We start from the raw sequence: 13,940 nt of genomic DNA on the forward strand, positions 1-13,940 counted from the left end.
GAGCGCAGCCCTGTATCTCTCAGCAAGTGTGTTCTGAAAAGCACATCCTGAGGGAGAAAACGAGTGCGGTGTGAAGTGAAGTGGCGGAGCTTCCTGGTTTGTTGTGCTTGTACAGGGCTGGATTTTCCCTGTCAGGTTCTAGGATGAGGGGGATGGAGAGGTTGTAATTAATCAAAGTCAGGTGTGGCTGAGCGCCTGGCCATGCAGTAGATACCTGTCCTGGAAACCTTTTTTTCCTTTTCCGCTCTGTCACAATCTCTCTGTCTATCGGAGCGCGCTTTCATACTAGAGGCTTTGGTCCAGTCTGATGTCAAAGTTTGGTTTGTTTAGTTGCCATGAGAGCTAGTGCTTGAGCTTTCAAACTGTGGGCAAACTGTGAGAATGGTGCCGTGTTCACGTTAGGAATAAGATACGTTTTTAAAATAAATTAACAATACAGTGAAACTTATTTTGGAAAGTGTTTTCTGATTCATGAACAAATTAGTTTTATGAGACAGTTCTTTCAATGAAGTGTTCACAAAGACATGACTCGAAGAATCCTTTACTGAAAGTACTCTAAATCCATCAGAGCAGCTTCAAAAATAAATAAATAACAGTAAAGCACAACAAATTAGTTATTTATTCTCATATTTTACAAAAAAAAAAGAGTTTTTGGTGGTTCTGGGGTACTGTTCATCTATATAGCAGCATATTTCATTGTGCTTTTCAATTTAATCGATTTTTAAATTAACCATTTTTATTTATTTTTATATGCTTGCTTAATGGTTTAAAAATGGACTTTGACATTTTTATTTTTCTCTGTTCTATGCCCACATAAACTCACTTTGAATAACCAGTGTACAAAATGTGCTATATAAATACACCTGCCTTGCCGTGCCTACAGTGAATCAAAGGAACAAAATCAAAAGGAAAACAATAAAGCTAGTGTTTTCTCCCCTCAAGTCAACACAGAACCAAATAAAACATTGCACAAACTATCTAGGCCTAGTGTTTTGCGTGAAGACTTAAGATCTTTAAGGGAGGAGAACTGAAACTGAATCTCAGTTTTCATCTTCAGTGAAAGCATCAATAAATTAAAGATTACATCCGCCACCACATGCGCACACAAACACACGCAATGTGCTCATTAAATAGGAAAATAAGCAGATACACAGACACCTCTTGGCAGACCAAACATAACTAACAAAGAAAAGAGGCCCAAATCAATTCATTATTTTTGAACTCGACAAGGAAATGGTTTGCCAATTAGAGCGAGGTCGATAAAGCAAACCTGGAATGACATTCAGGAAGAAAAACGGAAGCTTATCACCTTGTTTAATCACACCAGTTATTCACGGCTCCGCTGGGAAAGGGGGTTTAAAATAGCACTGTACATCCTCACTTAATCCAGTATACAGGAACATAAAAGAGCCTTGGAAAGAGAGAGAGAAAAACAGGATACATTTATTAGCCCTGAATGCTCTAATCGGACGATTTTGTTTTTTTTCCGAGTAAACAGCCCTAGTCAGAAACAGCTTTAAGTAGTCATTACTGCGTCCGCGACCAAACAGCAGCATGGCAGCTCTAATTTTGCCCACCTGACCGCCTCTCTTGTAATTGCACTTGCGTCCATCAGACTCAACAACATGATTACACGTATGATCTGGAGTATGTTGCATGTGTTGTTGTACGAGGTGGAGTGCGGCTTAGGAGCTGTTTATCAGCCGGGGCAAGCCGTAATTATATGCTTCTGAGCGAGAACATGTCGCAGAAACAAGAACAGAGAGAGAGAGAGAAAGAGAGAGAGAGATCATACACACCAAAAATGAAAATGTATGTGATTTGACTCTTGATTATCTTACACTGCAACTATCTAATCAAGCCTCTCTGCTGTCAGATCTAATAACACAGTGCCGTACATTTTCTTACTGCTTGACCAAGAGCTCCAATTATTCTGATTCTGAGCGATCTACTTAAAAAATGCAAGTCTATAAATAAATGCAGCATATTGTGAAGATATTCACTGATTATTAAACGGAGCATATCATGGAAAACAGGATTTCGACGCTTTTAAGAGTTTGATGCACTAAAGTAGACGTACTCTAACATTCACAATGCAAAACTATCTTTTCAGTCCATCTAAAGCATTTCTGAACACTACACTGCTAAAACAAGCGGTTCAAAATATGGTATTGACATCATAAACACACTGACCTGCCCTGACTAACTGCTGTGCGAAGTGTGCTAGTACGTGCTGGTTAGACAAACAACATTAATGTCATTTACCAAAAGTGGATGACTGCAAGTTGGAAGTTACATGATTTTACTCAGTCAAATTGACAAAAAAAATTATAGTTTTGGACTTAAAACATATCTTGTCTTTTTATGACTTTGTGTATATTGTAAATTGAAAATAAGAACTTAACTCTTGTTTGTGACTGCCCATGCATGCATACTTATTGCATACATACTTGCACGTTAAAGGTTAAAGGTTCTATTTTTAGGAAAGGTTTTTCTGTTACATTTTTGAGGAATAATACAAACAACGTAAATATTTTATTAAATAAAAAATAAAGAATTCAGAATATAGAATAATATAATATAATCTTAATTGGAAATCAATAAAGGTTTGCTGATTCATTAGTCTTCAAAAAAGAAACCGCCTAGAAATGCATTTGCATTTATAAAACCCCACTTCTACAACTAGGGTGTTTCCAAATTTTTGGAGGACACTGTGTGTTACAGCATGAAACCATGCAAGCAACCATGATTTACATAAGAGGACTTCAGAACAAAAGGCAATAAAAGTGGTAAAAAAAATAAATAGCTAAATCAACTGATTATACAAGACAAAAAAAAAAAAAACTGAAATCAGACGGCAATGGCAAGGATGAGATTATTCCTATTATTAAACTTTTCAGTGCACCATAAGGCCTCCCAAAGACCAGCAGTCTCTGAAGAAAAAAAAAACACCTTAGTCCTTCTATATTGAGTTTCTAGCTTAAATATTGTTCTAGGAAGACACAAAGTGAGATATTTCTTTCTCTCTCACTCGCTCTCTACAATGCAGTACCAGTGCAGGATGGGGGTCTAATAGACTCTACTGGGACCCAGCATTTAGCACTTCTGAAAGCACTGGCGGGATTCCTCTGCTCCTTCACTGGTTTTGTTTAATACACTATAATACAGTTTTATCCATAGAGGAGAGCCGTTCCATCTCCACCAGCCTCCGGCCTCTTTGATCAGCGGCTATGTCGAACACGGTACCTTCGCTTTGTGCTCGTTTGCCAATAGAGACCACTTCCCAAGGAGTTGTGGGTATTCTCCGTGCGGTGCTTCAAAAAAAAAAAAAAAGACTCCCTTAGCCACAATGATGAACTAAATGCATTACAATTCGAGAGTATTAAGTGTATATCTAATGCTACATTCAAACAGAGGCAGAACCAACAGTGCTTCTCGCATTTTCCCCTGAGAGGACGGCCATGCAATCTAAATGTTTTGAAAGCAAAGAGCAAAAACGCATTTTATGCTTGCGATGAAACAACACACATGGCCTAACTGACCTCCGTCTAATAGAGCACCTATGTAAAACAGCCACTGACCTTTAAATATTATATGCTAATAAATAGCTGTGCTGAGGCCAGGATCCCCAAACATGGGATCTCAGGGTGCCGTGTGGACTTTTAATAAGGCAGGTTTCTTTTCTTAAAGATCCCAATGCCAAGTAATTGATCCCAAAAGGAAGGGCTTTCACCCGGAACGGCACTCTGTGCATTATAGTTCAGCCACACTGCCCTTTTTCACAGGATAGACGGAGTGAATGAATGAAAACATCCTGAAGCAACTGCTGGTTACACCAAAATAGAGTTTAGTGACTAATGTGTTGGAACGAATCCTGGCATTTGGGGAGACTCAAGGTCAAGAAAGAGCAGGATTGAGTCAAAAAGTGGTAAGAAATGAAATAAAATGTGTGGCTAAATGAAGGGAGTTTGTTTGCCGCAATCACCTCAAACTCACAGAACTCGCGGGTGCTCTCATGACTTATAAACACGTTCGCGCGCACAAACAGAAGTGCGTCTTCTCATCTAGGATGAGAGGCGAAAATCGTTTTCCATCTCTGCAAGTCGATGCCATATCCGCACGCACAAAGAGAGATTATTCCTAAAACAATTAGTCTTCTCCTTCCCTTGTGAAGTGGAGCAATTGATCTGGTGATAAACAAGAGACTTATGGGCTATTGACTCCGGCCGGGTTTAGTGTCTGCCTAGAATTACAGCTGAATGCAATCCATAGAACATCTCAGTGAGACCACTGGACAAACAAAGAGTCAAGGCTTTTCAGCGAGGCCAGGGGCCTGTAATGACCCAGCAGCATTGTACAGGTTTAAAGAGATTGTCTGAATAAGCCAGGTTACACCAGTCAGGATTTATTACAGATGTGATGTATACTCCACAAGCTATCAATCATAAGACATTTTGAATGAGTAATACCAACAAGGTTGATAACTGTGTGTAGACGCTAGAGGTTATGTAGAGTCAGAGAAGTTTTCAATGAAGATGGTGTGTTGCAATAAGTTTTCTAAAGTGACACTCAGTCATGTGGCTTAATTTTGAACATTTTTAATGTTTGCTGAGCTAAATGCAATGCGATGAGACATAAAAACAAATAGTTTTGATTGGGCTTCACTGGCACTTTTTGATCTTAATGATAAAGTATTGTCCATGATCGCTGATATGCTTTTATGTGTGTGTATGAACAAACTAGAGAGATAAGAAGAGACACACAGGTAAAACAATTCCAAAATCATAACACTTATCATATCAAATCACTTCATCAACCTAAAGAGATGAGACTTCAGAGAAAATGACTTCAGCTGATAGCTTTCACACGGCAGGAACACGACAGCAAAACTCAATGGAATTAATCAGACCAGTGCCTTCGGTAATTGTAAATTCTTCCGTGCAGAATTTCGATATAAATAATATATGCTATGTACACACATCCATGATGTAATCAACACTAAAGGTGGAATACAAACAACTGTCAGCCCCAGAAAGAAGAGACTCAATGCCAAGATCTATAATTGATTTATATGAAAATAAGTTTGGCGGCCATCTCCTGGGTAATCTGCTTTGTATGATGCACGACTGCTGCGGGTTTCATATCATTTCATATATCTTGCCTAGGTGCTTCAAGTACATAGAAACTGCAAATAAAGCTATTAAATAAACGGTAAACACCAGAGTGGCCTGTTGGGGAATAACAAGAAGCCCTTTAATTGACAGATTTGAAATCTAAGGCCAATTCTCTCCACTGCACTGTGATTCCTGTATGCACGTTGCCTCTAAACTGTCCCATAAAATCCTATCACTGCACTTAATTGTTCGATATCAAGCCGAAGCGTCCGAGGTAATTCAAATGTCTTTTGCACGATGAATATGTGCAATCGTTCTCTTTTCCTATTCTAATTTAATGCCATCTGGGCCACATGATTGGCCCGGTGTTGCCATTGCTGCCAACCGAGGTCAGCATAACCATCAAGCGCTGTAATTGAGTAGTTAGTAGCAATTTTCTCCCTTTAATTTCCATCTGCAAAACCCAGGCCTGGCATGGCAAATAGCACATTACACCCGCACAATGCAGGCGGCCAGTAATAACATCATTTCCACAGTTTGAAAACTTCCATGAACAAATGACGAATTGTCGGTGTATATGTTATCTCATTCGCCGCACACAGGCGTACGTACCTATTCGAAACCGAGATATTCTCGTTAAGAAACTGATCTCTATTACCAACAAATAATCCCAGTTGATCGGGAAACAGTTGACGTTTTTCATTTTGCATCTGCGCATCAGATTTATGAAACCCTAATCTTTAACCGATGCCAACCCGTGTGTATTTCCCACCAAAAAGGACAAGGTGCTACAGCAAACTAATGGCCCAACGCAGTCTATCGTTGTGACTTGATAAGTTTTGCCGACAGATTTATGAGGATCGTAAAGCAAAATCAGAGACGAGAATGTAGTAGGCCGACGTTTAATGGCTGCTTATCACACGAAGGGTTTTATTCGTCTACACGCGTGTATACACACACACACACCGGCCCACGCACACGGATCGCATTCACGTTTGGCCAAGTGGAAAATTAATGCTTTATTCTCGTCCTAATGATGTCCTTCTGAATGTGAAAGGGATGTTTTTAAGAAAATGTTATTTAAAATAATACATTAAGCACTGTCAACTCAAGACACAATTCCCTCGTAACATAAATTTGATTTTTATATCGCTTGCGGAGAATGGAATCCCTTTTTATAAAATTTTGTAATTACTCTGATGCACTACATCAAAAGGAAAAGTAATAATAGTTGTAATTTAATCTATTCTCACAAGTCATTTTCATAAACTCTCCCTCTGTCTGCCTAATGCACGTTTCATTCATTATTTATAATGCGCTGATGATGTGGTAATGACAATGCCATTGTTTTTTACACTTAGCGGTGATTCAGAGCTTTCATTACGGGCACGGCGGGCCGCGGATTATCAAGGGCAAACAAAAGATAATTAACGACAGGAAGTAGGGCAGCCGAGCCCGGCTGGGCACCGCCAGGAACCCCCCGACTCAGGGTTCAGCGAGCACAGGTCTATTTAGAAGACTTGGCTTCTGTGAGGACTCAAACAGCATAATTAGTGAAGGCTCCCTGTTAGGAGGGGAATGCAATTTATTTTTACCTCCTCCTCTTCTTTGCACCTCCTCCTTCCATTCTTCCATTCCCTCTGTCTCTCTCCGAACAGATATCAACGCTGAGCTGGAGGTGTGAGAATCTGAGCATGAATATAGAGCGATCAAGAGGAAGTTAAACAATGGACACTCAACTAAATGACAAAATGTAGCAGGAATTATCAAGTCTTAAGTCAAAAAGATGATGATGCGCCTGAGTGTGTAATTTGATATTTTTTCTTTTTTAAATATTCATATACTGTGAGTGTGTGTGATAGAATAAAAATAACTAAAATAAAATTATATATATATAAAATAAAAACATTCTATATTTAATATAGAATTATAGAACATTCTATCTTTTTTTTTTACTAAGCTATTTTTATTCCTAAAAATATATATAAATAAATATATTCTTTAATATAATGTTCCTATATATATAATGGTTTAAATATATATAAAAAATGTAATAAAAAAAGATTATATATATATATATATATATATACACACACACACACACACACACACACATTTTGTATATAGCAGTAAGAAATATGTTATTATGGCATTATATTATTTTTATTATTATATTATATTATGGCATTCTGAACATAAAAGATTATTTGTTAAGTAGTGCTGTTTGTATGCCGTTAAACGACAGTTAAACCACTTTGCTTTTTATTAAGACATGAAATGACATTCTTCACAAACCGTAAGTACCGTACCATCATCCTCTCTTTGTGTTATTCCAGCTTTTCTTTCTCCGCCTCAGACAAATAAACGTTTGGATGGCGGTAGCTGACAGAACCCCAGGCGTTCCTGTATGTTGTTTGACAGTGAGCAGGGAATGACAGCTGTTCAGCAGTACAGATCTCAATCTGTCCTCAACTCCTCAAGAAGTGTGTACTGCCGTTCACACACACAACAGAAGACTCCACATCACACCTGGACCACAAACGTTCAGTGTGTTAGAATGATTGTTGTACTATCATACACAAGGAGCAGCAAGCCTACTTAAAGCCTTTAGTGTGTTTCTAAACTAGTTTTTATAATATTGTTCACAGCTGAAGTAAACCTGAAAACTTTTGGGAATGTTCTCAACTGGAGAAGCGCTTCGTATTCCCAATTACCAATTTTAATCTATAGCAATGATTATCTATATGTAAAATGTATGGTACTCCCCCATTCAAATACCCAGTTTAATGTGTCTCTGAATTTATTATCCATACTTTTTGTTGTTATTTTTCAAAACTGTCTCCAAAAGTGAGATTAAAAAAAGTTGTTTAAATATATACACATAATTTTTTGGTAATTTATTATTATATATTATATATATTTTTTTATATAAAGAAATTAAAAAGGTGCATATATATATACACACACACACACATACAGTATAGTATGTTTGTTTGAACCAAGTAAACCCACTGACACATTTACCTGGGAATTTACATTAATTTAAGGTTTATTTGTAGCCATTCTTATTCATTTTATATAAAATAAAATGGAAGTCTACGATATGCCCCCATTAGACAGCAAAGTAAATATTTGTGTGTGTGTGTGAGACTGAACACACGTGGGGTTGTTATGTGCATCCACTCTCTGACATGTTTTTCTGAAAATATAGAAAAGAACAATCTGAAGATTCAAAGAAAGAAGTAAATACAGCTAGAAGAAAGAGTTCCTGTGAGAGAGTGAGTGTGTGTGTGTGTGGGTCTGGGCAAAGCACTCGAGGACCTGTAGCAGACTTGACTGGCATGACACCAAAGAGGAACGCCTTCAGTATGACTACTAAGAGCTTTGGCAGGATTTTTATTAAGGAGTTGGGACAGCATTCATTTTTAAAACCTCCTCAATAAAATATCATACAGTCGTTACATATTCCTCTGGATTATAATGATATGAATATTTAAATTTAAATGCATTCTGAGCACGAGGTCTCTTCTTCAGTAAGGCATCAGATCTCATTTTCTACTTAAGCTGCCCCGTCATGTTTATGCATCTCCACATGCATGATACATCTCTCTCTCTCTCTCTTTTTAAAGCTTCTTAATGCAACCCGGGTAATTTAGCCTGACTTTAATAGCCAATGACTTTTCATTGGTGATCTTTTCTCTCTTTCTGCCTCCAAAAACTATAATATGATCAAATGTTCCTTTCATGCATAACACAGCGTTATCTGAAACTTCACACTTTGTTGCACTTGAAGAAAAAAAAATGAATCCTTAAACTTAATCAGTATTACAGCTGGTTTCTGATATGGAGAGGTATGATTACTGTGTATACACGAGAAGAATGTGACAAGTACTAAGACGAGGCGCTGATTAGCTAAGATCTGTTGTGGGAAGATAAGGTGCGTTACGAATCACAAAAAGTAGCCAACTTTCATTCATTATGTGCTTGGTGGAAGCTAGTACTTCTGTGACAGACCCTAGCGATTTTATCTCTGATCTTTCAACTTCCTTGACAAGATGTTGTCATTTTATTTTTTGATGGGTTCAAAGACGCTGGGAGATCGAGGATCGTCTGACATACAGTAGATGACTCAGTTTAACTCAGCCAATGTTTAATTGAAGGATGTAGGGGGGGGACGACGACATTCATCTCTGCCTTATGAGAGTGCCGTATTTCAGTATCAGCGGAGGTGAAGCATGTGAATAATTTCTTTGTTTTCAGAAAATGAAATAATTTAACACAGAAGGATATGCGAAAATAGTATAGAGAAACTAACCACAACTGTTGCATACATGTCCTTCTTCCTGTCCTAATGGTTTCCATTGTTTGGCCAAATAGATAGTCCCACCCCCATCTTTGGTTGAGCCAATAGCGTGAGACAATCTCGGGCTGCAAACAAAAAGAGACAGGAAAAGCCACAGTGTTATTCTTGTAATGAAATATGACGCTCAAGTCACTGGACAGAAGAAAATGTAAACATTTATCATTGTTCTGTGAATTTCCGCAGGCCAAATCTAATCATTTCAATAGGAATCCATGCAATGGTGAATTTGGTGTGAGATTTCCCCATGCAGGCTGAGGTAAATACTAATATATAGATAGTGCTCAGTGTCATACACACAAACACCGTCATGGTAACGCACATCACTAAATGAGTGCAATAAACATTAGTCTAACAACATAAGATCTACACTGTAAAGTTAGTTTAGTTAAGGCCTTACATTTTTAAGTATAATCAAATTTGCTATACAAGTAATTTCAACTTAAATTATATTAAACTGACTTGAAACGTCGACTTGAATTCCGCATGAACCGGTTTTGAGCATAGAATTTTTAGTATTGTACCATTAAAATTATACATTTACATACATATCTACACTTTTGACAATAGACATTCTGTGAAATTTCGCTAATGTGACCACACTTTCCGACCGATCGGAAAAAAAAGACACGTATGAGCTTTAAATAAAAAGAAACTCCCACTAGTTACTGCTTGTATTAGCGAACACACTGGCTCAAAACTCTCCACTTATGTGAGGACGGAGCCAAAAGCGAGGGAATGGATTTCATCCCTCTTGACCCGGTGACCCCGTTCGCCCGGGCCGCCTCTGAGGGTGGTGTGGTTGGTGAGTCGCGGTGGTCCGCGCCACCGTCTTTGATGTTGGGGGTGGAGTAGGTGGGTAAATGGCGAGAACGCGGTGTCCTCACATAAAACGGAGACAGTTGCCGGCACTTGGCATTTCCAGTGCTGACAGGCTGGCTTGTTTGTTCACTCTAACGAGCACTCGGACTCCATTAATGAGCGGACTGAATCCATTATCATCATCATTTCAAAAGGCAGCGCTGCACTAAACAGCTCCCCGCATTAGCTGCCGTTGCCCTTGTTGTTTCATTTGATCAGCGGTGGCAGCAGGGACTTGCCCCTCTCTAGCCTTCCAAGCTTAAACACACACATACACACGCTCGTTTTATTACCCCATTGCAATGGCTGCAAATTTATGGGGTGAGAATTAAGCACGGAGTGGAAGTTACAGATGCCACGACCCTGACAGGAGTTAAAATGCGAGCTAACGGAGTAATGACATTCGAAGTAGGGATGTGCAACATATTTTTAACAACGGCTTGTCAATGGGTCGCATGCAGTCTACTTATGGATGTACTGCATAATTAAGCGTATTTAGAGTCCATTACGCAGATCGAACGTGTTTTTGGGCCATTCACAGCCCGCAAAAGTGCTTTGATGAGTTTACAGACGAAACTTGAGCATAAAAAAAAACAATTCACACCCCAGCATTTAAAACAAATAACTAATGTAAAATAACTGCAACAACAACATTATTATTATTACTACTACTAGTACTATTATTATTATTAATGTTGTTGTCGCTATAATTTTTAAAAATATTTTAGCTAAAAATATTAATATATAATTATAACAATAAAAGTAATAATAAAAATAGTAGTAGCAGCAATACTAGCAGTAGTAGCAGCAATAATAATATTTTAATTAATATTATTGTTGTTACATTTAGCAATATTAGCTAAAATAAAGGGATTTTTTTTTTTGTAACATAATAATAATCATACATAAAATTACAACTTTTATTATTATTATTATAGGATTGTCTCTAAAAACAAAGGGGGGGAAGATAAACTCACTTGTTGACCTGACTAATCGAGCATCCTGACCCATCACTATTAGAAAGCGAGAAAGAGGCAGGTGAAAAAAAGAGAAGCACATCTTTTGTAAATCGTAAACAATCTAAGCTGGCAAGCATTATGAAAGTGTGCGACGGTAACATTTCCATCTCTCTGCCACCTTTCTAAGGGACATCAAAGACCCAATTAAGGCCCTCTGAGCAAATGGCGTATGTGTTCGCTGCTCTGGAGAGCTGTCACAGAGTCTGCGTGTGGCTGTCGACGTCCCAACTCACTGACAGCCTCCTTTACAATCCCAGCCCAGCTCCATGTGCCCCGCTCTTTCTCTCTCTGTTAAAGGATTTTAATTAGGCCTTGCCTGCTCAGGCTCACACAGCCCTTTTGTATGTGCTGAATGGTACAAGGACTGTGATTTGGAAGCCCCTTCACAGGCAGTCACTGATGTGTGTGTGTGTGTGTGTGTGTGTGTGTGTGTGTGTGTGTGTGTGTGTGTGTGTGTGTGTGTGTGTGTGTGTGTGAGAGAGAGAGCGAGAGAGCGAGAGAGAGAGAGAGAGAGCGAGAGAGAGAGAGAGAGAGAGAGAGAGAGAGAGAGAGAGAGAGAGAGAGAGAGAGAGAGAGAGAGAGAGAGAGAGAGAGAGAGAAGGGCTCTTTCATTTTGATATGTGCTACTTCACTACAACGAGCCCTTTCCCCCACCCACCCACCCTATTGTACGATCTCCCCTTATGAAGAACTGGAAAATATTCAAATGTTAACGTGCCCGTGTTGGCTTTGATATTTAAAGACAAAAGGGTACAGCGTGAGACTTACAGTGACACTTCACAAACTGGAAACGGGACACTTCATCTGACGCGTCATGATCTATCAATAAGCTTTCAGTCTTTAGGAGCATGTATTTGAGCGGGTGATTTCTGTGTGGGTGTGTATGTGAATGTCAGATTCTGTTCCAAAAACAGCCGTTTTACTGTTATTCTTTTCTATAATTAAAACGTTTGCCACAAGTTTTTGCCAGAACATTATACATTGTGCCAATGTGCTTACTAACGTGACTACATGTACATGTATGTCAGATTCAGTTTCAAATAAAATCCTAAATGTAATCTCTTTAACATCTCAGTTGTTTCTCCTAGACACAGATGAGATTATCTAAATAAAATAAATCAAGATATATTTACTTGAGAAGATATTAACTCTTGTTTTCTGAAAAAATTTGTCAAAATGAAGTGAGTTTTTGCCTAAAACAAGATACAATATCTGCCAGTGAGGTCAGAAAAACTTAATAAACTTTTCTTTTTTTTTACCCCATTGGCAGATATTTTTACTTGTTCTAAAAACAAAAACATTTTGATGAATTTTTAAGTTATTTTGCTTCTCAAATTAATGTCTCTTGATTTAAGAATGTTTAGATATTTGTACTGAAAAACAAGACAAATTTTTTTTTTTGCAGTGTTCAAAAGAGATTCAACAATTTCTCAAACTGTGCTCAGATTTGCAAGCAATTGTAATATGAACGTAAACATAAAATTATCTCGGCTATACTGGCCATAAATGTTTCAGCTATTTTTACTGTACGTCAACAATGTTGTCAACTGTGTCAAATTTAATTTTCTATAGAATTTAAAGAGAAAAATCAGTTACTTTATCTCGTTGGTCCACTTTAGACATTCAACTAACTATAAGTAACTTTGCAACTAAATGTCAACTAACTCTCATTAGAGTATTAGAAGACTGTAGTAGACTGTTTGTAAACTGTTAGATTAGGGTAGGGTTAGTTAAATAAATTGACACGTAGTTACAAAGTTACTATATGGTTAGTACAATGTCTAAAGTGGACCACTGAAATAAAGTTTTACTGGAAAATCTCAGTTGATATCCAAAATAAAAGTCTCTCGAGCTTTAAAAAAAGAAATCTAGGTATTAACTTAAAAATTATTTAGTTGCATCAAACTTTCAGTACAAAACAATCATACAAAAATACATATAAAAAGTCATGATACGTGGATATATTACAGCCTGCGTGTTTCCTATCGCAAAAGCGTGTCTATGTATACAGCATGCGGTGCTTGATCAGGCCAACTCTCCAATCTCACGATCCGATGGCTCGCTGCCAGTCGCCCTCCTCCTCCATCGCCCCAGAATCCTCCCCTTTGGATCCCGCCGAAGCAGGGTCCTCCGTTTACCAAGTGTGCCCGGAGCAGGCAGGCATCGTAACCCTCCCCAAGCCAAGACGCGGTGTCCCCCCTCTCTCCCTGACATTCCTCTCTGACAGCCCTTTACATCTGCCTGCGCCGCACTCCGTCGGCAGACAAAGAAATTAATACCCCAAGTGACTGTGTTTTAATTAAGCAATTTCATGCAAATTACACATTTTAGATTGTCAAATAATATACTGCGCAAAATGGAAGGCTGGCTGATCTGATATGCATGGAGCGTTTTTCTTCCAGGGCACTGTGCATACATGGAAAATGAACAAAAATGCTAATTTCTAATCTATTATGCAAACAGTATGATACTTACATAGATTTGCACGCCTTTCTCGGTATGGCTGAGCAATGCCTTTGTATTGTGTATTTAAGGTGCTCGAGTGTTTAAAAGTCTTGTTTTTGTACCCTTTTGGCCGCATGTTTA

At 38.3% G+C, this 13,940-nt stretch overlaps 1 long non-coding RNA gene across 1 annotated transcript in view; it reads right to left on the minus strand.

Annotated features, from left to right (window-relative positions):
- The window catches only part of LOC307003551, a 27,873-nt gene that overhangs the window by 12,872 nt on the left and 1,061 nt on the right, over positions 1 to 13,940 (minus strand). The window contains exons 2-4 of the long non-coding RNA XR_013798744.1: positions 9,430 to 9,542; positions 7,424 to 7,643; positions 6,710 to 6,802 (exon numbers count right to left, since the gene is read on the minus strand). This is a non-coding gene — a long non-coding RNA (uncharacterized lncRNA). The remainder of the gene's footprint in view (positions 1 to 6,709; positions 6,803 to 7,423; positions 7,644 to 9,429; positions 9,543 to 13,940) is intronic.

This window comes from Phoxinus phoxinus, assembly GCF_949152265.1.
Source record: "Phoxinus phoxinus genome assembly, chromosome: 9".
Taxonomy (NCBI): domain Eukaryota; kingdom Metazoa; phylum Chordata; class Actinopteri; order Cypriniformes; family Leuciscidae; genus Phoxinus; species Phoxinus phoxinus.